The sequence below is a fragment of the Pinus tabuliformis genome, chromosome 9 (genome assembly GCF_031772625.1).
Source record: "Pinus tabuliformis cultivar Carrire ecotype Pingquan chromosome 9, CPIR1, whole genome shotgun sequence".
Classification (NCBI taxonomy): Eukaryota; Viridiplantae; Streptophyta; class Pinopsida; order Pinales; family Pinaceae; genus Pinus; species Pinus tabuliformis.
In genome coordinates this window covers 1379878543-1379906424 of record NC_142307.1, presented here as the reverse complement: position 1 = coordinate 1379906424, position 27882 = coordinate 1379878543, and the positions used below count along the sequence as shown (strand labels likewise).

The 27882-nt window shown below is 36.8% G+C and overlaps 1 long non-coding RNA gene across 44 annotated transcripts; it reads left to right on the top strand.

The window, feature by feature from the left end:
* The first annotated feature begins 384 nt into the window (after nt 1-384).
* Nucleotides 385-27599, top strand: LOC149153624 (uncharacterized). 44 transcript variants are annotated; one of them, XR_016263459.1, is made up of 19 exons: nt 385-1933; nt 2294-2483; nt 3548-3764; nt 4015-4740; nt 5101-5290; nt 6356-7548; nt 7909-8098; nt 9163-10355; nt 10716-10905; nt 11971-13163; nt 13524-13713; nt 14779-15971; nt 16332-16521; nt 17586-18778; nt 19139-19328; nt 20394-21586; nt 21947-22136; nt 23202-23418; nt 23669-26189. It is a non-coding gene; the product is annotated as an uncharacterized LOC149153624 (long non-coding RNA). The 44 variants fall into 44 exon arrangements; XR_016263457.1 differs by adding an exon at nt 22359-22429 and having other exon boundaries at nt 23202-26189; XR_016263467.1 differs by lacking the exons at nt 23202-23418; nt 23669-26189 and adding exons at nt 22359-22429; nt 22594-23186.
* Nucleotides 27600-27882: the final 283 nt, after the last annotated feature.

The window sequence follows — 27882 nt, the reverse complement described above, 5'->3', positions numbered from 1 at the left end:
TTAAATAGATGCCTGCTTGGAGGCCTGAATGTGTGTTTTATCAGTTGCAAAATGTGGCAGATATTTAAGTATCTGGCTCATTGCTGTCTATTTAGTTTATGTAACATGATGCATTTGGATTTTATTGTGCAGGCTATAATTGGAACAATGCTATGGGATATCTTTTTATGATTTTTCTCTTAAGCATCATAAATAATCTTTATGTTTGGTTGATGCCTCACTATGCTGAAGATGATGTCATTTGAGTAGATGCCTGATTGTTAACCTGAAAGTGTAGTTTTGTAAATGTGTCTGGCGCCCTTTTTTTATGTTAACTTAGATGAAGCAGTCATTTGAGTATGGATGTTTCTTGCATCTTTTAAGATGATTACCTCTCTTGACTCCAAAGATTTTGTAATCTGTATTTCCCATTTATAATATCATTGGATTTTTCAAAATATAAAGTGAATTTGTGCAGTTGATTGTCATTCATTGAGTGCTCAAACAATGCTTTAGAATGTCTAATTGAACATTATCTAGGTCAGCTAACAAGGGAATTGAAGTAATCCTTACAGCTTCTCATTGACTTGTCATGTTATCATGTTTTATCTATTGCTTCTGGAGATTATAATTCATTGAGATATCATGTTTTGTATTATGATTATTTATATTTCTCAACTCTGGTAGTAAGTCAAACTTCCAATGACTAAGAGGTCTGCATGCGCTTGCTAGTCAGATATTAACCTGTGAGTAACGTGCAGGTTATTTGCTGCCTGGGAGTCCAACTTGTGGGCAGATTGAACAAGTTGTCGGTGTCATAAAAATGCCAAAAAAGAAAAGGAAAATCCCTTATTTTGAATGATTTCTGTTGTTTAGATTTCACTGGGTGGAACTCAGATACTCCAGCCTTTTCGAGTGTTTGGACATTGCTGTCAATCATGAGAAAACATGTTCTCACATTGTAGCCCTAACAATAAGGTATTTGTCTCTATATTGTATTTCTAGAATGTCATGGGGCAAATATTGTTGAACCGTGATTTTAGTATGGTATTGAATTTGAATTAGAATTGAATATAAGCAATTGTAGGGCAGACCACTCACCGCCTAGGAGCCGCTGTTAGTATACGTGAATCCATTTAAGAGGCTCTATTGTTTAGTGGCTTGGCAAGCTCCTGTAAAGGTCAGATTTGGTGGACTTGGTGATGACATCAGTGAGTCTCTATTGCAGGTTCTATCTGGCAATGCTATGAAGAAAGCAATGGAATATTGAATAGGATTATTCTCAAGGAAATGAATTTTGAAAATTGTCGTTGTAGGTTAGGGCAACATCCAAGTTTGTCAGGAGCATGATTTTGAAACTGGATACATGGGCACACCGTGACAAAGACTAGATTGCAGGGTAATATGAAATTGCTATGTGAGAACCAGCTCCGAAAATTATGTTTACCCAGCAGTTGCAGGTTCATTGACTCAGTATTTAGGAGAAATCCTGACGGGAGTGCTGAATCAATTTTCAACTGCAGGCATTGTTAGTTTCTGATTGAGAAAAAAACAGGCATTTTCTGAGAGTAAATCTTTAGTGTGCGCTTATTTGGTAGAGAATCTATTGTATATGTTGCAACGTCAATAAATCAGCATAATATAAGTGCCCCTTCCAGGTATCTGAAGAATGGCAGATATGCCAAGAGGGTTGGGATTGGAACCCCCATTTTTCTTGCAGCTGTGCTTGAATACCTAGCACCTGAGGTAAATATTGATATGAATTCTGTTTTTAACACATTGATTTGGTTCTATGATGTAGCGATTTGTTTGGTGGTTCCATTGTATCAGTGGCTTTTGTCAATTACCTCAAGTCTCAGAATTTAGGTTTTTGCCGAAAATATCCATCTCAACAGTACTCTACATTTTCTTCACCCGATCCTCAACGCGGTTACACCGGCTTTTTAGAAGGATGGTAAGCATTCATTGAAGACCTATTGGATTTTATCTAATGATTTATTTGGTTTGGTTTGATGATCATATTGTTGTATATTATTTGTTCTCATTGCATGTGAATTGGGTTAGGTCAAGTGTTAATTGGCATTTGCCAACACTATTGAACATTTTTTATGGATCCCTAAAGCTAGTTGTACCTTCCACAGTATATGCTGACTAGTATCTCAATCATGCAGGGAACCTGGCTTGCTGTGGTTCCCTTTTATCTTGGTTTATCTCCATGGATGGGTTTAGTAGTCTTTTCTACAGGAAATTATTTTTGACTTTATTCATATTATTGCCATTGATAATTTGTTGATGTTGTTGGTGATGCGTATAGCCTGGCAGCTCTTTGTTGCTGCTGTTTGCTTGAGGAGTGCTGCCCGTGATATATATAAATGGATATGAGGGCATCGATTGATTTGAACACATGCAATGATTTGCGAGAGTAATATCTGGGCCATCCAGTTTGAAGCTTTTCCCCGTTGTTCTGTTTCTCGACTCTACCAAACAGCATTAAGAGCGAGAAGGTATTAATGTGGACAGACACATGTTGAAGTAGTATTTTCCATTTTGCATTAGTAGTAGGCCGTTTGACATTACCATCATTAATAGCTGAAATGGGTTGGTTTCATGTTGTAAAAATCTATTGTATTTTGCTTGAAAACTGCAGCAGAGCCGAAATGTTAGTTCATTACACTATATATTCAATATATGTAACACGGGCTTTTTGGGTTTATTATACATTTTAGATCTGGAACCATGCCACGGGATATATATATAAGAGGATTTTCTTAAGAATTATGAATATCCTTTTTATTTGGTGAGTACTGCCTTTTGTTCAAGGCATAGTATTTAAATAGATGCCTGGTTGGAGGCCTGAATGTGTGTTTTATCAGTTGCAAAATGTGGCAGATATTTAAGTATCTGGCTCATTGCTGTCTATTTAGTTTATGTAACATGATGCATTTGGATTTTATTGTGCAGGCTATAATTGGAACAATGCTATGGGATATCTTTTTATGATTTTTCTCTTAAGCATCATAAATAATCTTTATGTTTGGTTGATGCCTCACTATGCTGAAGATGATGTCATTTGAGTAGATGCCTGATTGTTAACCTGAATGTGTAGTTTTGTAAATGTGTCTGGCTCCCTTTTTTTATGTTAACTTAGATGAAGCAGTCATTTGAGTATGGATGTTTCTTGCATCTTTTAAGATGATTACCTCTCTTGACTCCAAAGATTTTGAATCTGTATTTCCCATTTATAATATCATTGGATTTTTCAAAATATAAAGTGAATTTGTGCAGTTGATTGTCATTCATTGAGTGCTCAAACAATGCTTTAGAATGTCTAATTGAACATTATCTAGGTCAGCTAACAAGGGAATTGAAGTAATCCTTACAGCTTCTCATTGACTTGTCATGTTATCATGTTTTATCTATTGCTTCTGGAGATTATAATTCATTGAGATATCATGTTTTGTATTATGATTATTTATATTTCTCAACTCTGGTAGTAAGTCAAACTTCCAATGACTAAGAGGTCTGCATGCGCTTGCTAGTCAGATATTAACCTGTGAGTAACGTGCAGGTTATTTGCTGCCTGGGAGTCCAACTTGTGGGCAGATTGAACAAGTTGTCGGTGTCATAAAAATGCCAAAAAAGAAAAGGAAAATCCCTTATTTTGAATGATTTCTGTTGTTTAGATTTCACTGGGTGGAACTCAGATACTCCAGCCTTTTCGAGTGTTTGGACATTGCTGTCAATCATGAGAAAACATGTTCTCACATTGTAGCCCTAACAATAAGGTATTTGTCTCTATATTGTATTTCTAGAATGTCATGGGGCAAATATTGTTGAACCATGATTTTAGTATGGTATTGAATTTGAATTAGAATTGAATATAAGCAATTGTAGGGCAGACCACTCACCGCCTAGGAGCCGCTGTTAGTATACGTGAATCCATTTAAGAGGCTCTATTGTTTAGTGGCTTGGCAAGCTCCTGTAAAGGTCAGATTTGGTGGACTTGGTGATGACATCAGTGAGTCTCTATTGCAGGTTCTATCTGGCAATGCTATGAAGAAAGCAATGGAATATTGAATAGGATTATTCTCAAGGAAATGAATTTTGAAAATTGTCGTTGTAGGTTAGGGCAACATCCAAGTTTGTCAGGAGCATGATTTTGAAACTGGATACATGGGCACACCGTGACAAAGACTAGATTGCAGGGTAATATGAAATTGCTATGTGAGAACCAGCTCCGAAAATTATGTTTACCCAGCAGTTGCAGGTTCATTGACTCAGTATTTAGGAGAAATCCTGACGGGAGTGCTGAATCAATTTTCAACTGCAGGCATTGTTAGTTTCTGATTGAGAAAAAAACAGGCATTTTCTGAGAGTAAATCTTTAGTGTGCGCTTATTTGGTAGAGAATCTATTGTATATGTTGCAACGTCAATAAATCAGCATAATATAAGTGCCCCTTCCAGGTATCTGAAGAATGGCAGATATGCCAAGAGGGTTGGGATTGGAACCCCCATTTTTCTTGCAGCTGTGCTTGAATACCTAGCACCTGAGGTAAATATTGATATGAATTCTGTTTTTAACACATTGATTTGGTTCTATGATGTAGCGATTTGTTTGGTGGTTCCATTGTATCAGTGGCTTTTGTCAATTACCTCAAGTCTCAGAATTTAGGTTTTTGCCGAAAATATCCATCTCAACAGTACTCTACATTTTCTTCACCCGATCCTCAATGCGGTTACACCGGCTTTTTAGAAGGATGGTAAGCATTCATTGAAGACCTATTGGATTTTATCTAATGATTTATTTGGTTTGGTTTGATGATCATATTGTTGTATATTATTTGTTCTCATTGCATGTGAATTGGGTTAGGTCAAGTGTTAATTGGCATTTGCCAACACTATTGAACATTTTTTATGGATCCCTAAAGCTAGTTGTACCTTCCACAGTATATGCTGACTAGTATCTCAATCATGCAGGGAACCTGGCTTGCTGTGGTTCCCTTTTATCTTGGTTTATCTCCATGGATGGGTTTAGTAGTCTTTTCTACAGGAAATTATTTTTGACTTTATTCATATTATTGCCATTGATAATTTGTTGATGTTGTTGGTGATGCGTATAGCCTGGCAGCTCTTTGTTGCTGCTGTTTGCTTGAGGAGTGCTGCCCGTGATATGTATAAATGGATATGAGGGCATCGATTGATTTGAACACATGCAATGATTTGCGAGAGTAATATCTGGGCCATCCAGTTTGAAGCTTTTCCCCGTTGTTCTGTTTCTCGACTCTACCAAACAGCATTAAGAGCGAGAAGGTATTAATGTGGACAGACACATGTTGAAGTAGTATTTTCCATTTTGCATTAGTAGTAGGCCGTTTGACATTACCATCATTAATAGCTGAAATGGGTTGGTTTCATGTTGTAAAAATCTATTGTATTTTGCTTGAAAACTGCAGCAGAGCCGAAATGTTAGTTCATTACACTATATATTCAATATATGTAACACGGGCTTTTTGGGTTTATTATACATTTTAGATCTGGAACCATGCCACGGGATATATATATAAGAGGATTTTCTTAAGAATTATGAATATCCTTTTTATTTGGTGAGTACTGCCTTTTGTTCAAGGCATAGTATTTAAATAGATGCCTGCTTGGAGGCCTGAATGTGTGTTTTATCAGTTGCAAAATGTGGCAGATATTTAAGTATCTGGCTCATTGCTGTCTATTTAGTTTATGTAACATGATGCATTTGGATTTTATTGTGCAGGCTATAATTGGAACAATGCTATGGGATATCTTTTTATGATTTTTCTCTTAAGCATCATAAATAATCTTTATGTTTGGTTGATGCCTCACTATGCTGAAGATGATGTCATTTGAGTAGATGCCTGATTGTTAACCTGAATGTGTAGTTTTGTAAATGTGTCTGGCGCCCTTTTTTTATGTTAACTTAGATGAAGCAGTCATTTGAGTATGGATGTTTCTTGCATCTTTTAAGATGATTACCTCTCTTGACTCCAAAGATTTTGTAATCTGTATTTCCCATTTATAATATCATTGGATTTTTCAAAATATAAAGTGAATTTGTGCAGTTGATTGTCATTCATTGAGTGCTCAAACAATGCTTTAGAATGTCTAATTGAACATTATCTAGGTCAGCTAACAAGGGAATTGAAGTAATCCTTACAGCTTCTCATTGACTTGTCATGTTATCATGTTTTATCTATTGCTTCTGGAGATTATAATTCATTGAGATATCATGTTTTGTATTATGATTATTTATATTTCTCAACTCTGGTAGTAAGTCAAACTTCCAATGACTAAGAGGTCTGCATGCGCTTGCTAGTCAGATATTAACCTGTGAGTAACGTGCAGGTTATTTGCTGCCTGGGAGTCCAACTTGTGGGCAGATTGAACAAGTTGTCGGTGTCATAAAAATGCCAAAAAAGAAAAGGAAAATCCCTTATTTTGAATGATTTCTGTTGTTTAGATTTCACTGGGTGGAACTCAGATACTCCAGCCTTTTCGAGTGTTTGGACATTGCTGTCAATCATGAGAAAACATGTTCTCACATTGTAGCCCTAACAATAAGGTATTTGTCTCTATATTGTATTTCTAGAATGTCATGGGGCAAATATTGTTGAACCGTGATTTTAGTATGGTATTGAATTTGAATTAGAATTGAATATAAGCAATTGTAGGGCAGACCACTCACCGCCTAGGAGCCGCTGTTAGTATACGTGAATCCATTTAAGAGGCTCTATTGTTTAGTGGCTTGGCAAGCTCCTGTAAAGGTCAGATTTGGTGGACTTGGTGATGACATCAGTGAGTCTCTATTGCAGGTTCTATCTGGCAATGCTATGAAGAAAGCAATGGAATATTGAATAGGATTATTCTCAAGGAAATGAATTTTGAAAATTGTCGTTGTAGGTTAGGGCAACATCCAAGTTTGTCAGGAGCATGATTTTGAAACTGGATACATGGGCACACCGTGACAAAGACTAGATTGCAGGGTAATATGAAATTGCTATGTGAGAACCAGCTCCGAAAATTATGTTTACCCAGCAGTTGCAGGTTCATTGACTCAGTATTTAGGAGAAATCCTGACGGGAGTGCTGAATCAATTTTCAACTGCAGGCATTGTTAGTTTCTGATTGAGAAAAAAACAGGCATTTTCTGAGAGTAAATCTTTAGTGTGCGCTTATTTGGTAGAGAATCTATTGTATATGTTGCAACGTCAATAAATCAGCATAATATAAGTGCCCCTTCCAGGTATCTGAAGAATGGCAGATATGCCAAGAGGGTTGGGATTGGAACCCCCATTTTTCTTGCAGCTGTGCTTGAATACCTAGCACCTGAGGTAAATATTGATATGAATTCTGTTTTTAACACATTGATTTGGTTCTATGATGTAGCGATTTGTTTGGTGGTTCCATTGTATCAGTGGCTTTTGTCAATTACCTCAAGTCTCAGAATTTAGGTTTTTGCCGAAAATATCCATCTCAACAGTACTCTACATTTTCTTCACCCGATCCTCAACGCGGTTACACCGGCTTTTTAGAAGGATGGTAAGCATTCATTGAAGACCTATTGGATTTTATCTAATGATTTATTTGGTTTGGTTTGATGATCATATTGTTGTATATTATTTGTTCTCATTGCATGTGAATTGGGTTAGGTCAAGTGTTAATTGGCATTTGCCAACACTATTGAACATTTTTTATGGATCCCTAAAGCTAGTTGTACCTTCCACAGTATATGCTGACTAGTATCTCAATCATGCAGGGAACCTGGCTTGCTGTGGTTCCCTTTTATCTTGGTTTATCTCCATGGATGGGTTTAGTAGTCTTTTCTACAGGAAATTATTTTTGACTTTATTCATATTATTGCCATTGATAATTTGTTGATGTTGTTGGTGATGCGTATAGCCTGGCAGCTCTTTGTTGCTGCTGTTTGCTTGAGGAGTGCTGCCCGTGATATGTATAAATGGATATGAGGGCATCGATTGATTTGAACACATGCAATGATTTGCGAGAGTAATATCTGGGCCATCCAGTTTGAAGCTTTTCCCCGTTGTTCTGTTTCTCGACTCTACCAAACAGCATTAAGAGCGAGAAGGTATTAATGTGGACAGACACATGTTGAAGTAGTATTTTCCATTTTGCATTAGTAGTAGGCCGTTTGACATTACCATCATTAATAGCTGAAATGGGTTGGTTTCATGTTGTAAAAATCTATTGTATTTTGCTTGAAAACTGCAGCAGAGCCGAAATGTTAGTTCATTACACTATATATTCAATATATGTAACACGGGCTTTTTGGGTTTATTATACATTTTAGATCTGGAACCATGCCACGGGATATATATATAAGAGGATTTTCTTAAGAATTATGAATATCCTTTTTATTTGGTGAGTACTGCCTTTTGTTCAAGGCATAGTATTTAAATAGATGCCTGGTTGGAGGCCTGAATGTGTGTTTTATCAGTTGCAAAATGTGGCAGATATTTAAGTATCTGGCTCATTGCTGTCTATTTAGTTTATGTAACATGATGCATTTGGATTTTATTGTGCAGGCTATAATTGGAACAATGCTATGGGATATCTTTTTATGATTTTTCTCTTAAGCATCATAAATAATCTTTATGTTTGGTTGATGCCTCACTATGCTGAAGATGATGTCATTTGAGTAGATGCCTGATTGTTAACCTGAATGTGTAGTTTTGTAAATGTGTCTGGCTCCCTTTTTTTATGTTAACTTAGATGAAGCAGTCATTTGAGTATGGATGTTTCTTGCATCTTTTAAGATGATTACCTCTCTTGACTCCAAAGATTTTGAATCTGTATTTCCCATTTATAATATCATTGGATTTTTCAAAATATAAAGTGAATTTGTGCAGTTGATTGTCATTCATTGAGTGCTCAAACAATGCTTTAGAATGTCTAATTGAACATTATCTAGGTCAGCTAACAAGGGAATTGAAGTAATCCTTACAGCTTCTCATTGACTTGTCATGTTATCATGTTTTATCTATTGCTTCTGGAGATTATAATTCATTGAGATATCATGTTTTGTATTATGATTATTTATATTTCTCAACTCTGGTAGTAAGTCAAACTTCCAATGACTAAGAGGTCTGCATGCGCTTGCTAGTCAGATATTAACCTGTGAGTAACGTGCAGGTTATTTGCTGCCTGGGAGTCCAACTTGTGGGCAGATTGAACAAGTTGTCGGTGTCATAAAAATGCCAAAAAAGAAAAGGAAAATCCCTTATTTTGAATGATTTCTGTTGTTTAGATTTCACTGGGTGGAACTCAGATACTCCAGCCTTTTCGAGTGTTTGGACATTGCTGTCAATCATGAGAAAACATGTTCTCACATTGTAGCCCTAACAATAAGGTATTTGTCTCTATATTGTATTTCTAGAATGTCATGGGGCAAATATTGTTGAACCGTGATTTTAGTATGGTATTGAATTTGAATTAGAATTGAATATAAGCAATTGTAGGGCAGACCACTCACCGCCTAGGAGCCGCTGTTAGTATACGTGAATCCATTTAAGAGGCTCTATTGTTTAGTGGCTTGGCAAGCTCCTGTAAAGGTCAGATTTGGTGGACTTGGTGATGACATCAGTGAGTCTCTATTGCAGGTTCTATCTGGCAATGCTATGAAGAAAGCAATGGAATATTGAATAGGATTATTCTCAAGGAAATGAATTTTGAAAATTGTCGTTGTAGGTTAGGGCAACATCCAAGTTTGTCAGGAGCATGATTTTGAAACTGGATACATGGGCACACCGTGACAAAGACTAGATTGCAGGGTAATATGAAATTGCTATGTGAGAACCAGCTCCGAAAATTATGTTTACCCAGCAGTTGCAGGTTCATTGACTCAGTATTTAGGAGAAATCCTGACGGGAGTGCTGAATCAATTTTCAACTGCAGGCATTGTTAGTTTCTGATTGAGAAAAAAACAGGCATTTTCTGAGAGTAAATCTTTAGTGTGCGCTTATTTGGTAGAGAATCTATTGTATATGTTGCAACGTCAATAAATCAGCATAATATAAGTGCCCCTTCCAGGTATCTGAAGAATGGCAGATATGCCAAGAGGGTTGGGATTGGAACCCCCATTTTTCTTGCAGCTGTGCTTGAATACCTAGCACCTGAGGTAAATATTGATATGAATTCTGTTTTTAACACATTGATTTGGTTCTATGATGTAGCGATTTGTTTGGTGGTTCCATTGTATCAGTGGCTTTTGTCAATTACCTCAAGTCTCAGAATTTAGGTTTTTGCCGAAAATATCCATCTCAACAGTACTCTACATTTTCTTCACCCGATCCTCAACGCGGTTACACCGGCTTTTTAGAAGGATGGTAAGCATTCATTGAAGACCTATTGGATTTTATCTAATGATTTATTTGGTTTGGTTTGATGATCATATTGTTGTATATTATTTGTTCTCATTGCATGTGAATTGGGTTAGGTCAAGTGTTAATTGGCATTTGCCAACACTATTGAACATTTTTTATGGATCCCTAAAGCTAGTTGTACCTTCCACAGTATATGCTGACTAGTATCTCAATCATGCAGGGAACCTGGCTTGCTGTGGTTCCCTTTTATCTTGGTTTATCTCCATGGATGGGTTTAGTAGTCTTTTCTACAGGAAATTATTTTTGACTTTATTCATATTATTGCCATTGATAATTTGTTGATGTTGTTGGTGATGCGTATAGCCTGGCAGCTCTTTGTTGCTGCTGTTTGCTTGAGGAGTGCTGCCCGTGATATGTATAAATGGATATGAGGGCATCGATTGATTTGAACACATGCAATGATTTGCGAGAGTAATATCTGGGCCATCCAGTTTGAAGCTTTTCCCCGTTGTTCTGTTTCTCGACTCTACCAAACAGCATTAAGAGCGAGAAGGTATTAATGTGGACAGACACATGTTGAAGTAGTATTTTCCATTTTGCATTAGTAGTAGGCCGTTTGACATTACCATCATTAATAGCTGAAATGGGTTGGTTTCATGTTGTAAAAATCTATTGTATTTTGCTTGAAAACTGCAGCAGAGCCGAAATGTTAGTTCATTACACTATATATTCAATATATGTAACACGGGCTTTTTGGGTTTATTATACATTTTAGATCTGGAACCATGCCACGGGATATATATATAAGAGGATTTTCTTAAGAATTATGAATATCCTTTTTATTTGGTGAGTACTGCCTTTTGTTCAAGGCATAGTATTTAAATAGATGCCTGCTTGGAGGCCTGAATGTGTGTTTTATCAGTTGCAAAATGTGGCAGATATTTAAGTATCTGGCTCATTGCTGTCTATTTAGTTTATGTAACATGATGCATTTGGATTTTATTGTGCAGGCTATAATTGGAACAATGCTATGGGATATCTTTTTATGATTTTTCTCTTAAGCATCATAAATAATCTTTATGTTTGGTTGATGCCTCACTATGCTGAAGATGATGTCATTTGAGTAGATGCCTGATTGTTAACCTGAATGTGTAGTTTTGTAAATGTGTCTGGCGCCCTTTTTTTATGTTAACTTAGATGAAGCAGTCATTTGAGTATGGATGTTTCTTGCATCTTTTAAGATGATTACCTCTCTTGACTCCAAAGATTTTGTAATCTGTATTTCCCATTTATAATATCATTGGATTTTTCAAAATATAAAGTGAATTTGTGCAGTTGATTGTCATTCATTGAGTGCTCAAACAATGCTTTAGAATGTCTAATTGAACATTATCTAGGTCAGCTAACAAGGGAATTGAAGTAATCCTTACAGCTTCTCATTGACTTGTCATGTTATCATGTTTTATCTATTGCTTCTGGAGATTATAATTCATTGAGATATCATGTTTTGTATTATGATTATTTATATTTCTCAACTCTGGTAGTAAGTCAAACTTCCAATGACTAAGAGGTCTGCATGCGCTTGCTAGTCAGATATTAACCTGTGAGTAACGTGCAGGTTATTTGCTGCCTGGGAGTCCAACTTGTGGGCAGATTGAACAAGTTGTCGGTGTCATAAAAATGCCAAAAAAGAAAAGGAAAATCCCTTATTTTGAATGATTTCTGTTGTTTAGATTTCACTGGGTGGAACTCAGATACTCCAGCCTTTTCGAGTGTTTGGACATTGCTGTCAATCATGAGAAAACATGTTCTCACATTGTAGCCCTAACAATAAGGTATTTGTCTCTATATTGTATTTCTAGAATGTCATGGGGCAAATATTGTTGAACCGTGATTTTAGTATGGTATTGAATTTGAATTAGAATTGAATATAAGCAATTGTAGGGCAGACCACTCACCGCCTAGGAGCCGCTGTTAGTATACGTGAATCCATTTAAGAGGCTCTATTGTTTAGTGGCTTGGCAAGCTCCTGTAAAGGTCAGATTTGGTGGACTTGGTGATGACATCAGTGAGTCTCTATTGCAGGTTCTATCTGGCAATGCTATGAAGAAAGCAATGGAATATTGAATAGGATTATTCTCAAGGAAATGAATTTTGAAAATTGTCGTTGTAGGTTAGGGCAACATCCAAGTTTGTCAGGAGCATGATTTTGAAACTGGATACATGGGCACACCGTGACAAAGACTAGATTGCAGGGTAATATGAAATTGCTATGTGAGAACCAGCTCCGAAAATTATGTTTACCCAGCAGTTGCAGGTTCATTGACTCAGTATTTAGGAGAAATCCTGACGGGAGTGCTGAATCAATTTTCAACTGCAGGCATTGTTAGTTTCTGATTGAGAAAAAAACAGGCATTTTCTGAGAGTAAATCTTTAGTGTGCGCTTATTTGGTAGAGAATCTATTGTATATGTTGCAACGTCAATAAATCAGCATAATATAAGTGCCCCTTCCAGGTATCTGAAGAATGGCAGATATGCCAAGAGGGTTGGGATTGGAACCCCCATTTTTCTTGCAGCTGTGCTTGAATACCTAGCACCTGAGGTAAATATTGATATGAATTCTGTTTTTAACACATTGATTTGGTTCTATGATGTAGCGATTTGTTTGGTGGTTCCATTGTATCAGTGGCTTTTGTCAATTACCTCAAGTCTCAGAATTTAGGTTTTTGCCGAAAATATCCATCTCAACAGTACTCTACATTTTCTTCACCCGATCCTCAACGCGGTTACACCGGCTTTTTAGAAGGATGGTAAGCATTCATTGAAGACCTATTGGATTTTATCTAATGATTTATTTGGTTTGGTTTGATGATCATATTGTTGTATATTATTTGTTCTCATTGCATGTGAATTGGGTTAGGTCAAGTGTTAATTGGCATTTGCCAACACTATTGAACATTTTTTATGGATCCCTAAAGCTAGTTGTACCTTCCACAGTATATGCTGACTAGTATCTCAATCATGCAGGGAACCTGGCTTGCTGTGGTTCCCTTTTATCTTGGTTTATCTCCATGGATGGGTTTAGTAGTCTTTTCTACAGGAAATTATTTTTGACTTTATTCATATTATTGCCATTGATAATTTGTTGATGTTGTTGGTGATGCGTATAGCCTGGCAGCTCTTTGTTGCTGCTGTTTGCTTGAGGAGTGCTGCCCGTGATATGTATAAATGGATATGAGGGCATCGATTGATTTGAACACATGCAATGATTTGCGAGAGTAATATCTGGGCCATCCAGTTTGAAGCTTTTCCCCGTTGTTCTGTTTCTCGACTCTACCAAACAGCATTAAGAGCGAGAAGGTATTAATGTGGACAGACACATGTTGAAGTAGTATTTTCCATTTTGCATTAGTAGTAGGCCGTTTGACATTACCATCATTAATAGCTGAAATGGGTTGGTTTCATGTTGTAAAAATCTATTGTATTTTGCTTGAAAACTGCAGCAGAGCCGAAATGTTAGTTCATTACACTATATATTCAATATATGTAACACGGGCTTTTTGGGTTTATTATACATTTTAGATCTGGAACCATGCCACGGGATATATATATAAGAGGATTTTCTTAAGAATTATGAATATCCTTTTTATTTGGTGAGTACTGCCTTTTGTTCAAGGCATAGTATTTAAATAGATGCCTGCTTGGAGGCCTGAATGTGTGTTTTATCAGTTGCAAAATGTGGCAGATATTTAAGTATCTGGCTCATTGCTGTCTATTTAGTTTATGTAACATGATGCATTTGGATTTTATTGTGCAGGCTATAATTGGAACAATGCTATGGGATATCTTTTTATGATTTTTCTCTTAAGCATCATAAATAATCTTTATGTTTGGTTGATGCCTCACTATGCTGAAGATGATGTCATTTGAGTAGATGCCTGATTGTTAACCTGAATGTGTAGTTTTGTAAATGTGTCTGGCGCCCTTTTTTTATGTTAACTTAGATGAAGCAGTCATTTGAGTATGGATGTTTCTTGCATCTTTTAAGATGATTACCTCTCTTGACTCCAAAGATTTTGTAATCTGTATTTCCCATTTATAATATCATTGGATTTTTCAAAATATAAAGTGAATTTGTGCAGTTGATTGTCATTCATTGAGTGCTCAAACAATGCTTTAGAATGTCTAATTGAACATTATCTAGGTCAGCTAACAAGGGAATTGAAGTAATCCTTACAGCTTCTCATTGACTTGTCATGTTATCATGTTTTATCTATTGCTTCTGGAGATTATAATTCATTGAGATATCATGTTTTGTATTATGATTATTTATATTTCTCAACTCTGGTAGTAAGTCAAACTTCCAATGACTAAGAGGTCTGCATGCGCTTGCTAGTCAGATATTAACCTGTGAGTAACGTGCAGGTTATTTGCTGCCTGGGAGTCCAACTTGTGGGCAGATTGAACAAGTTGTCGGTGTCATAAAAATGCCAAAAAAGAAAAGGAAAATCCCTTATTTTGAATGATTTCTGTTGTTTAGATTTCACTGGGTGGAACTCAGATACTCCAGCCTTTTCGAGTGTTTGGACATTGCTGTCAATCATGAGAAAACATGTTCTCACATTGTAGCCCTAACAATAAGGTATTTGTCTCTATATTGTATTTCTAGAATGTCATGGGGCAAATATTGTTGAACCGTGATTTTAGTATGGTATTGAATTTGAATTAGAATTGAATATAAGCAATTGTAGGGCAGACCACTCACCGCCTAGGAGCCGCTGTTAGTATACGTGAATCCATTTAAGAGGCTCTATTGTTTAGTGGCTTGGCAAGCTCCTGTAAAGGTCAGATTTGGTGGACTTGGTGATGACATCAGTGAGTCTCTATTGCAGGTTCTATCTGGCAATGCTATGAAGAAAGCAATGGAATATTGAATAGGATTATTCTCAAGGAAATGAATTTTGAAAATTGTCGTTGTAGGTTAGGGCAACATCCAAGTTTGTCAGGAGCATGATTTTGAAACTGGATACATGGGCACACCGTGACAAAGACTAGATTGCAGGGTAATATGAAATTGCTATGTGAGAACCAGCTCCGAAAATTATGTTTACCCAGCAGTTGCAGGTTCATTGACTCAGTATTTAGGAGAAATCCTGACGGGAGTGCTGAATCAATTTTCAACTGCAGGCATTGTTAGTTTCTGATTGAGAAAAAAACAGGCATTTTCTGAGAGTAAATCTTTAGTGTGCGCTTATTTGGTAGAGAATCTATTGTATATGTTGCAACGTCAATAAATCAGCATAATATAAGTGCCCCTTCCAGGTATCTGAAGAATGGCAGATATGCCAAGAGGGTTGGGATTGGAACCCCCATTTTTCTTGCAGCTGTGCTTGAATACCTAGCACCTGAGGTAAATATTGATATGAATTCTGTTTTTAACACATTGATTTGGTTCTATGATGTAGCGATTTGTTTGGTGGTTCCATTGTATCAGTGGCTTTTGTCAATTACCTCAAGTCTCAGAATTTAGGTTTTTGCCGAAAATATCCATCTCAACAGTACTCTACATTTTCTTCACCCGATCCTCAACGCGGTTACACCGGCTTTTTAGAAGGATGGTAAGCATTCATTGAAGACCTATTGGATTTTATCTAATGATTTATTTGGTTTGGTTTGATGATCATATTGTTGTATATTATTTGTTCTCATTGCATGTGAATTGGGTTAGGTCAAGTGTTAATTGGCATTTGCCAACACTATTGAACATTTTTTATGGATCCCTAAAGCTAGTTGTACCTTCCACAGTATATGCTGACTAGTATCTCAATCATGCAGGGAACCTGGCTTGCTGTGGTTCCCTTTTATCTTGGTTTATCTCCATGGATGGGTTTAGTAGTCTTTTCTACAGGAAATTATTTTTGACTTTATTCATATTATTGCCATTGATAATTTGTTGATGTTGTTGGTGATGCGTATAGCCTGGCAGCTCTTTGTTGCTGCTGTTTGCTTGAGGAGTGCTGCCCGTGATATGTATAAATGGATATGAGGGCATCGATTGATTTGAACACATGCAATGATTTGCGAGAGTAATATCTGGGCCATCCAGTTTGAAGCTTTTCCCCGTTGTTCTGTTTCTCGACTCTACCAAACAGCATTAAGAGCGAGAAGGTATTAATGTGGACAGACACATGTTGAAGTAGTATTTTCCATTTTGCATTAGTAGTAGGCCGTTTGACATTACCATCATTAATAGCTGAAATGGGTTGGTTTCATGTTGTAAAAATCTATTGTATTTTGCTTGAAAACTGCAGCAGAGCCGAAATGTTAGTTCATTACACTATATATTCAATATATGTAACACGGGCTTTTTGGGTTTATTATACATTTTAGATCTGGAACCATGCCACGGGATATATATATAAGAGGATTTTCTTAAGAATTATGAATATCCTTTTTATTTGGTGAGTACTGCCTTTTGTTCAAGGCATAGTATTTAAATAGATGCCTGGTTGGAGGCCTGAATGTGTGTTTTATCAGTTGCAAAATGTGGCAGATATTTAAGCATCTGGCTCATTGCTGTCTATTTAGTTTATGTAACATGATGCATTTGGATTTTATTGTGCAGGCTATAATTGGAACAATGCTATGGGATATCTTTTTATGATTTTTCTCTTAAGCATCATAAATAATCTTTATGTTTGGTTGATGCCTCACTATGCTGAAGATGATGTCATTTGAGTAGATGCCTGATTGTTAACCTGAATGTGTAGTTTTGTAAATGTGTCTGGCTCCCTTTTTTTATGTTAACTTAGATGAAGCAGTCATTTGAGTATGGATGTTTCTTGCATCTTTTAAGATGATTACCTCTCTTGACTCCAAAGATTTTGAATCTGTATTTCCCATTTATAATATCATTGGATTTTTCAAAATATAAAGTGAATTTGTGCAGTTGATTGTCATTCATTGAGTGCTCAAACAATGCTTTAGAATGTCTAATTGAACATTATCTAGGTCAGCTAACAAGGGAATTGAAGTAATCCTTACAGCTTCTCATTGACTTGTCATGTTATCATGTTTTATCTATTGCTTCTGGAGATTATAATTCATTGAGATATCATGTTTTGTATTATGATTATTTATATTTCTCAACTCTGGTAGTAAGTCAAACTTCCAATGACTAAGAGGTCTGCATGCGCTTGCTAGTCAGATATTAACCTGTGAGTAACGTGCAGGTTATTTGCTGCCTGGGAGTCCAACTTGTGGGCAGATTGAACAAGTTGTCGGTGTCATAAAAATGCCAAAAAAGAAAAGGAAAATCCCTTATTTTGAATGATTTCTGTTGTTTAGATTTCACTGGGTGGAACTCAGATACTCCAGCCTTTTCGAGTGTTTGGACATTGCTGTCAATCATGAGAAAACATGTTCTCACATTGTAGCCCTAACAATAAGGTATTTGTCTCTATATTGTATTTCTAGAATGTCATGGGGCAAATATTGTTGAACCGTGATTTTAGTATGGTATTGAATTTGAATTAGAATTGAATATAAGCAATTGTAGGGCAGACCACTCACCGCCTAGGAGCCGCTGTTAGTATACGTGAATCCATTTAAGAGGCTCTATTGTTTAGTGGCTTGGCAAGCTCCTGTAAAGGTCAGATTTGGTGGACTTGGTGATGACATCAGTGAGTCTCTATTGCAGGTTCTATCTGGCAATGCTATGAAGAAAGCAATGGAATATTGAATAGGATTATTCTCAAGGAAATGAATTTTGAAAATTGTCGTTGTAGGTTAGGGCAACATCCAAGTTTGTCAGGAGCATGATTTTGAAACTGGATACATGGGCACACCGTGACAAAGACTAGATTGCAGGGTAATATGAAATTGCTATGTGAGAACCAGCTCCGAAAATTATGTTTACCCAGCAGTTGCAGGTTCATTGACTCAGTATTTAGGAGAAATCCTGACGGGAGTGCTGAATCAATTTTCAACTGCAGGCATTGTTAGTTTCTGATTGAGAAAAAAACAGGCATTTTCTGAGAGTAAATCTTTAGTGTGCGCTTATTTGGTAGAGAATCTATTGTATATGTTGCAACGTCAATAAATCAGCATAATATAAGTGCCCCTTCCAGGTATCTGAAGAATGGCAGATATGCCAAGAGGGTTGGGATTGGAACCCCCATTTTTCTTGCAGCTGTGCTTGAATACCTAGCACCTGAGGTAAATATTGATATGAATTCTGTTTTTAACACATTGATTTGGTTCTATGATGTAGCGATTTGTTTGGTGGTTCCATTGTATCAGTGGCTTTTGTCAATTACCTCAAGTCTCAGAATTTAGGTTTTTGCCGAAAATATCCATCTCAACAGTACTCTACATTTTCTTCACCCGATCCTCAACGCGGTTACACCGGCTTTTTAGAAGGATGGTAAGCATTCATTGAAGACCTATTGGATTTTATCTAATGATTTATTTGGTTTGGTTTGATGATCATATTGTTGTATATTATTTGTTCTCATTGCATGTGAATTGGGTTAGGTCAAGTGTTAATTGGCATTTGCCAACACTATTGAACATTTTTTATGGATCCCTAAAGCTAGTTGTACCTTCCACAGTATATGCTGACTAGTATCTCAATCATGCAGGGAACCTGGCTTGCTGTGGTTCCCTTTTATCTTGGTTTATCTCCATGGATGGGTTTAGTAGTCTTTTCTACAGGAAATTATTTTTGACTTTATTCATATTATTGCCATTGATAATTTGTTGATGTTGTTGGTGATGCGTATAGCCTGGCAGCTCTTTGTTGCTGCTGTTTGCTTGAGGAGTGCTGCCCGTGATATGTATAAATGGATATGAGGGCATCGATTGATTTGAACACATGCAATGATTTGCGAGAGTAATATCTGGGCCATCCAGTTTGAAGCTTTTCCCCGTTGTTCTGTTTCTCGACTCTACCAAACAGCATTAAGAGCGAGAAGGTATTAATGTGGACAGACACATGTTGAAGTAGTATTTTCCATTTTGCATTAGTAGTAGGCCGTTTGACATTACCATCATTAATAGCTGAAATGGGTTGGTTTCATGTTGTAAAAATCTATTGTATTTTGCTTGAAAACTGCAGCAGAGCCGAAATGTTAGTTCATTACACTATATATTCAATATATGTAACACGGGCTTTTTGGGTTTATTATACATTTTAGATCTGGAACCATGCCACGGGATATATATATAAGAGGATTTTCTTAAGAATTATGAATATCCTTTTTATTTGGTGAGTACTGCCTTTTGTTCAAGGCATAGTATTTAAATAGATGCCTGCTTGGAGGCCTGAATGTGTGTTTTATCAGTTGCAAAATGTGGCAGATATTTAAGTATCTGGCTCATTGCTGTCTATTTAGTTTATGTAACATGATGCATTTGGATTTTATTGTGCAGGCTATAATTGGAACAATGCTATGGGATATCTTTTTATGATTTTTCTCTTAAGCATCATAAATAATCTTTATGTTTGGTTGATGCCTCACTATGCTGAAGATGATGTCATTTGAGTAGATGCCTGATTGTTAACCTGAATGTGTAGTTTTGTAAATGTGTCTGGCGCCCTTTTTTTATGTTAACTTAGATGAAGCAGTCATTTGAGTATGGATGTTTCTTGCATCTTTTAAGATGATTACCTCTCTTGACTCCAAAGATTTTGTAATCTGTATTTCCCATTTATAATATCATTGGATTTTTCAAAATATAAAGTGAATTTGTGCAGTTGATTGTCATTCATTGAGTGCTCAAACAATGCTTTAGAATGTCTAATTGAACATTATCTAGGTCAGCTAACAAGGGAATTGAAGTAATCCTTACAGCTTCTCATTGACTTGTCATGTTATCATGTTTTATCTATTGCTTCTGGAGATTATAATTCATTGAGATATCATGTTTTGTATTATGATTATTTATATTTCTCAACTCTGGTAGTAAGTCAAACTTCCAATGACTAAGAGGTCTGCATGCGCTTGCTAGTCAGATATTAACCTGTGAGTAACGTGCAGGTTATTTGCTGCCTGGGAGTCCAACTTGTGGGCAGATTGAACAAGTTGTCGGTGTCATAAAAATGCCAAAAAAGAAAAGGAAAATCCCTTATTTTGAATGATTTCTGTTGTTTAGATTTCACTGGGTGGAACTCAGATACTCCAGCCTTTTCGAGTGCTTGGACATTGCTGTCAATCATGAGAAAACATGTTCTCACATTGTAGCCCTAACAATAAGGTATTTGTCTCTATATTGTATTTCTAGAATGTCATGGGGCAAATATTGTTGAACCGTGATTTTAGTATGGTATTGAATTTGAATTAGAATTGAATATAAGCAATTGTAGGGCAGACCACTCACCGCCTAGGAGCCGCTGTTAGTATACGTGAATCCATTTAAGAGGCTCTATTGTTTAGTGGCTTGGCAAGCTCCTGTAAAGGTCAGATTTGGTGGACTTGGTGATGACATCAGTGAGTCTCTATTGCAGGTTCTATCTGGCAATGCTATGAAGAAAGCAATGGAATATTGAATAGGATTATTCTCAAGGAAATGAATTTTGAAAATTGTCGTTGTAGGTTAGGGCAACATCCAAGTTTGTCAGGAGCATGATTTTGAAACTGGATACATGGGCACACCGTGACAAAGACTAGATTGCAGGGTAATATGAAATTGCTATGTGAGAACCAGCTCCGAAAATTATGTTTACCCAGCAGTTGCAGGTTCATTGACTCAGTATTTAGGAGAAATCCTGACGGGAGTGCTGAATCAATTTTCAACTGCAGGCATTGTTAGTTTCTGATTGAGAAAAAAACAGGCATTTTCTGAGAGTAAATCTTTAGTGTGCGCTTATTTGGTAGAGAATCTATTGTATATGTTGCAACGTCAATAAATCAGCATAATATAAGTGCCCCTTCCAGGTATCTGAAGAATGGCAGATATGCCAAGAGGGTTGGGATTGGAACCCCCATTTTTCTTGCAGCTGTGCTTGAATACCTAGCACCTGAGGTAAATATTGATATGAATTCTGTTTTTAACACATTGATTTGGTTCTATGATGTAGCGATTTGTTTGGTGGTTCCATTGTATCAGTGGCTTTTGTCAATTACCTCAAGTCTCAGAATTTAGGTTTTTGCCGAAAATATCCATCTCAACAGTACTCTACATTTTCTTCACCCGATCCTCAACGCGGTTACACCGGCTTTTTAGAAGGATGGTAAGCATTCATTGAAGACCTATTGGATTTTATCTAATGATTTATTTGGTTTGGTTTGATGATCATATTGTTGTATATTATTTGTTCTCATTGCATGTGAATTGGGTTAGGTCAAGTGTTAATTGGCATTTGCCAACACTATTGAACATTTTTTATGGATCCCTAAAGCTAGTTGTACCTTCCACAGTATATGCTGACTAGTATCTCAATCATGCAGGGAACCTGGCTTGCTGTGGTTCCCTTTTATCTTGGTTTATCTCCATGGATGGGTTTAGTAGTCTTTTCTACAGGAAATTATTTTTGACTTTATTCATATTATTGCCATTGATAATTTGTTGATGTTGTTGGTGATGCGTATAGCCTGGCAGCTCTTTGTTGCTGCTGTTTGCTTGAGGAGTGCTGCCCGTGATATGTATAAATGGATATGAGGGCATCGATTGATTTGAACACATGCAATGATTTGCGAGAGTAATATCTGGGCCATCCAGTTTGAAGCTTTTCCCCGTTGTTCTGTTTCTCGACTCTACCAAACAGCATTAAGAGCGAGAAGGTATTAATGTGGACAGACACATGTTGAAGTAGTATTTTCCATTTTGCATTAGTAGTAGGCCGTTTGACATTACCATCATTAATAGCTGAAATGGGTTGGTTTCATGTTGTAAAAATCTATTGTATTTTGCTTGAAAACTGCAGCAGAGCCGAAATGTTAGTTCATTACACTATATATTCAATATATGTAACACGGGCTTTTTGGGTTTATTATACATTTTAGATCTGGAACCATGCCACGGGATATATATATAAGAGGATTTTCTTAAGAATTATGAATATCCTTTTTATTTGGTGAGTACTGCCTTTTGTTCAAGGCATAGTATTTAAATAGATGCCTGCTTGGAGGCCTGAATGTGTGTTTTATCAGTTGCAAAATGTGGCAGATATTTAAGTATCTGGCTCATTGCTGTCTATTTAGTTTATGTAACATGATGCATTTGGATTTTATTGTGCAGGCTATAATTGGAACAATGCTATGGGATATCTTTTTATGATTTTTCTCTTAAGCATCATAAATAATCTTTATGTTTGGTTGATGCCTCACTATGCTGAAGATGATGTCATTTGAGTAGATGCCTGATTGTTAACCTGAATGTGTAGTTTTGTAAATGTGTCTGGCGCCCTTTTTTTATGTTAACTTAGATGAAGCAGTCATTTGAGTATGGATGTTTCTTGCATCTTTTAAGATGATTACCTCTCTTGACTCCAAAGATTTTGTAATCTGTATTTCCCATTTATAATATCATTGGATTTTTCAAAATATAAAGTGAATTTGTGCAGTTGATTGTCATTCATTGAGTGCTCAAACAATGCTTTAGAATGTCTAATTGAACATTATCTAGGTCAGCTAACAAGGGAATTGAAGTAATCCTTACAGCTTCTCATTGACTTGTCATGTTATCATGTTTTATCTATTGCTTCTGGAGATTATAATTCATTGAGATATCATGTTTTGTATTATGATTATTTATATTTCTCAACTCTGGTAGTAAGTCAAACTTCCAATGACTAAGAGGTCTGCATGCGCTTGCTAGTCAGATATTAACCTGTGAGTAACGTGCAGGTTATTTGCTGCCTGGGAGTCCAACTTGTGGGCAGATTGAACAAGTTGTCGGTGTCATAAAAATGCCAAAAAAGAAAAGGAAAATCCCTTATTTTGAATGATTTCTGTTGTTTAGATTTCACTGGGTGGAACTCAGATACTCCAGCCTTTTCGAGTGTTTGGACATTGCTGTCAATCATGAGAAAACATGTTCTCACATTGTAGCCCTAACAATAAGGTATTTGTCTCTATATTGTATTTCTAGAATGTCATGGGGCAAATATTGTTGAACCGTGATTTTAGTATGGTATTGAATTTGAATTAGAATTGAATATAAGCAATTGTAGGGCAGACCACTCACCGCCTAGGAGCCGCTGTTAGTATACGTGAATCCATTTAAGAGGCTCTATTGTTTAGTGGCTTGGCAAGCTCCTGTAAAGGTCAGATTTGGTGGACTTGGTGATGACATCAGTGAGTCTCTATTGCAGGTTCTATCTGGCAATGCTATGAAGAAAGCAATGGAATATTGAATAGGATTATTCTCAAGGAAATGAATTTTGAAAATTGTCGTTGTAGGTTAGGGCAACATCCAAGTTTGTCAGGAGCATGATTTTGAAACTGGATACATGGGCACACCGTGACAAAGACTAGATTGCAGGGTAATATGAAATTGCTATGTGAGAACCAGCTCCGAAAATTATGTTTACCCAGCAGTTGCAGGTTCATTGACTCAGTATTTAGGAGAAATCCTGACGGGAGTGCTGAATCAATTTTCAACTGCAGGCATTGTTAGTTTCTGATTGAGAAAAAAACAGGCATTTTCTGAGAGTAAATCTTTAGTGTGCGCTTATTTGGTAGAGAATCTATTGTATATGTTGCAACGTCAATAAATCAGCATAATATAAGTGCAGTTCTCTTAAGAAAAAGACTGAAGTCCGTGTTTCTCTTAGGTTGTTGTGATTTAGTGGGTATGTTGCAAGTGAAAGGGTTCCCCATTTTTGGCAACCCTCGTTTGTTTTTGTTTTCTGATCGTGTTAAACGCAATATATTACACTTTGTGTTTGTCAAGCCCTCTATAAGTGTCAAATATGGTCCTTTATGTTAACTCTTGGCTTGAGATGGCAGGTTCCCTTGTGTACCTTTAAATATGATTTGGTTTGCCTATTCTCTGTTGAAGCTGTTGATACAGTCTGGGGGTTGAATAGTATGTTCTCTGAGTGTGGGCTTGTATCTATAGCATTGCATTGTGTGGAATCATGGATGTAACATGTGTACCTCCTCCAACTGTGAGGGTTCAGAGAGGTTGATGTTATTAACATGTGTTGAAAGTATAATGAGCTAATAAACCGGGTACTTGGGAAGCTGATCAAACATTTCAAAGTAATGTGTACCTTGAACAGGTTGATGCTCTTTTCTTACAGACTCTAGGTCAATTAGCATTATGTCTTGTCATACTACAGTTACATGACTACCGTCACAAACTTAATTCAACCAATATCCAAGTGGAGTTGTGGGGCAGTTCCATTCATTGTATGTCACACTATCTTTCAGATTAGACAAAGTAATATTTCCTTTTATATAGATTGTTCTTGTTAGCATAATTCTGAAATAGGTAATTAGACAAAGTATGCAATGTTGTTAAAACTGGAGAGCCTGCCGTCCATTCAGAGAAGGTAAATCGTAAAGAGAATCCAATTAGGTATGGCCACACTCTTCAGCCTTGTATCACTTGGTTAGGCGGTTAAGATGAGAGATAAATATAGCCATCTAGGTTAGTCTATTATCTGCCACCAAAATCTGATCAATGTCTGCTTGTCTGAGGCAAACATGTCACAAATTCCATGTAAATACTCTCTCATTATTATGAATAGGTAATCCTCTTTGAAATGTTTAATAGATACATCTTGCATCTACACACTTGGGTATCGAGTTTTGCCCTTCTTCATTGTTCTGGTAGACATGGGAAATTTCAAAGTGCCAAGTCCACCAGAAGACCAAATGTGCAAAGGTGGAGCAGATTCATCAATCACCTGCAAATAGGCTCAACCACCCCAGGGGTTGAGGACCTCAGACAATGTAAACGTGCCTTTGAACCCTTATGTGGACCCTTTGATGATAAGGATCTGGGGACCCTTATGATGTGGGAAAGAAGCAGTGAAGAACACACCTGGCACATAGACAATTATCATAATGAAAATTACAGTTACACTTCATTCCTCCCTCATATAGGACTTGAACATATTTTGCAAAAATGGGCTGCCTCAGGTAGTCTAAGAAGTATTAAAATAATAACAGAATTGTAACTACTTACTCGAGGGCTAATTTGTGTTGCTTGAGATATTAAAAACTAGATACCCATACCTGAATAATTACAAAATTATACAATTATTGTTACATGTGTTGTTTCCTCCCAGCTTATGCAGAAGTTGTCCTTAATTTCTAGAAAGTGTTGTTCAAATCAGAGAAGGTAAATCGTAAAGAGAATCCAATTAGGTATGGCCACACTCTTCAGCCTTGTATCACTTGGTTAGGCGGTTAAGATGAGAGATAAATATAGCCATCTAGGTTAGTCTATTATCTGCCACCAAAATCTGATCAATGTCTGCTTGTCTGAGGCAAACATGTCACAAATTCCATGTAAATACTCTCTCATTATTATGAATAGGTAATCCTCTTTGAAATGTTTAATAGATACATCTTGCATCTACACACTTGGGTATCGAGTTTTGCCCTTCTTCATTGTTCTGGTAGACATGGGAAATTTCAAAGTGCCAAGTCCACTAGAAGACCAAATGTGCAAAAGGTGGAGCAGATTCATCAATCACCTGCAAATAGGATCAACCACCCCAGGGGTTGAGGACCTCAGACAATGTAAACGTGCCTTTGAACCCTTATGTGGACCCTTTGATGATAAGGATCTGGGGACCCTTATGATGTGGGAAACAAGCAGTGAAGAACACGCCTGGCACATAGACAATTATCATAATTAATATTACAGTTACACTTCATTCCTCCCTGATATAGGACTTGAACATATTTTGCAAAAATGGGCTGCCTCAGGTTGTCTAAGAAGTATTAAAATAATAACAGAATTGTAACTACTTACTCGAGGGCTAATTTGTGTTGCTTGAGATATTAAAAACTAGATACCCATACCTGAATAATTACAAAATTATACAATTATTGTTACATGTGTTGTTTCCTCCCAGCTTATGCAGAAGTTGTCCTTAATTTCTAGAAAGTGTTGTTCAAATGTAGCTCGGGATATCCCTTTGGCTTGAGATGGCAGGTTCCCTTGTGTACATTTAAATATGATTTGGTTTGCCTATTCTCTGTTGAAGCTGTTGATACAGTCTGGGGGTTGAATAGTATGTTCTCTGAGTGTGGGCTTGTATCTATAGCATCGCATTGTGCTGAATCATGGATGTAACATGTGTACCTCCTCCAACTGTGAGGGTTCAGAGAGGTTGATGTTATTAACATTTTACGTTGAATGCAAGATGTGCTCGATTAAGAGCTAAATAGAGGCATTCGGGCCCACAATTTGCAAAATTGTGTATGGCTCAATATTGAATGGTTTTGGGCAATGTTGGTGTTGTTTGTTAAACTATATCTTGTCAAGATGAAGCTAGACTTATTCGTTCACCTAAAGATTGTGAGGAATCTGATGCCTAAGTGGAGGCTTAGAGCTTTTTATTTTGCTCGTGTTTTATTTGTATGTTCTTTATATCTTATGTGTCTTGGATTTGTATGTTCTGCCACCCTTCTGCAACTTGTGTTCTTGAAAGTTGAATCCACTGTAGGTTGCTCTACAATTATGCTAACAAGGTCACCCCATGAAATTTTCACAGTATTTGACGGGTGAGACATCACAAACCAATGTCAATAAAAATGTTCAATTGCCAGTGTGATGAAAATCTTCGTGGCTGAGTTGGCTGTTACTTTTGAACCATCCCAAACTGTAGGGCTGTGGATGCAGTCGTGGGAAGATTTATTGTTGTAACCAAGTCTGGTGACACCAAGTTTGTCATGTTGCCATTGTCGATTATTAGTTGAACTAGTTGATCCTTAACCTGGCAATTTTGTGAAAAAGGACGTTCTTTATTAGTGGAGTATTAGCCAGTCATTAAGACTAATTGCAGATTGGGCCCTTGCAGATACCTAGCCTTATAAAATTAAAGGTGTAAAGCAGTAACATCCAAAAGTGTCTGTCAGGTTTAGAAAAAAAGAGCCTCTCTAATCGTTGCTGTTGATGGCAGTTCACAGACAGCAAGAGAGGATGATCAGAGCAGGTCTCTTCAGCTTGGGGATGACAGAGTCATTAGAGAATCAACTCATGTGCTATGCGGAAGCAGAGGTCACTTAATCAAGACAAAATTGGGCACAGCAGCTTCCAATTTGCTCAGAGGGTCTTTTTCTGGTGGCCAATCTCGTGGTTAAGTTTATGAGATAAATATATGAAACGATGCTTATTGTATTTTATTGATTTCCTTTGACGATTCTCTTTTTGCAAGGAACCTCTACGACGCATGACTGTTATGAGTATCCTGAAATTGTTGTAGCCATTCTTTGTAAACCTTTATATTCTATTCCGAACTGGACTAGTTCCTAACAGGTCTACATGATGTTGAAGTTAGAGCCTATTTTGTTTCTTGTTGTAGATACATGTTTCTGTTTGATCAGATCTATAATATGTAATTTG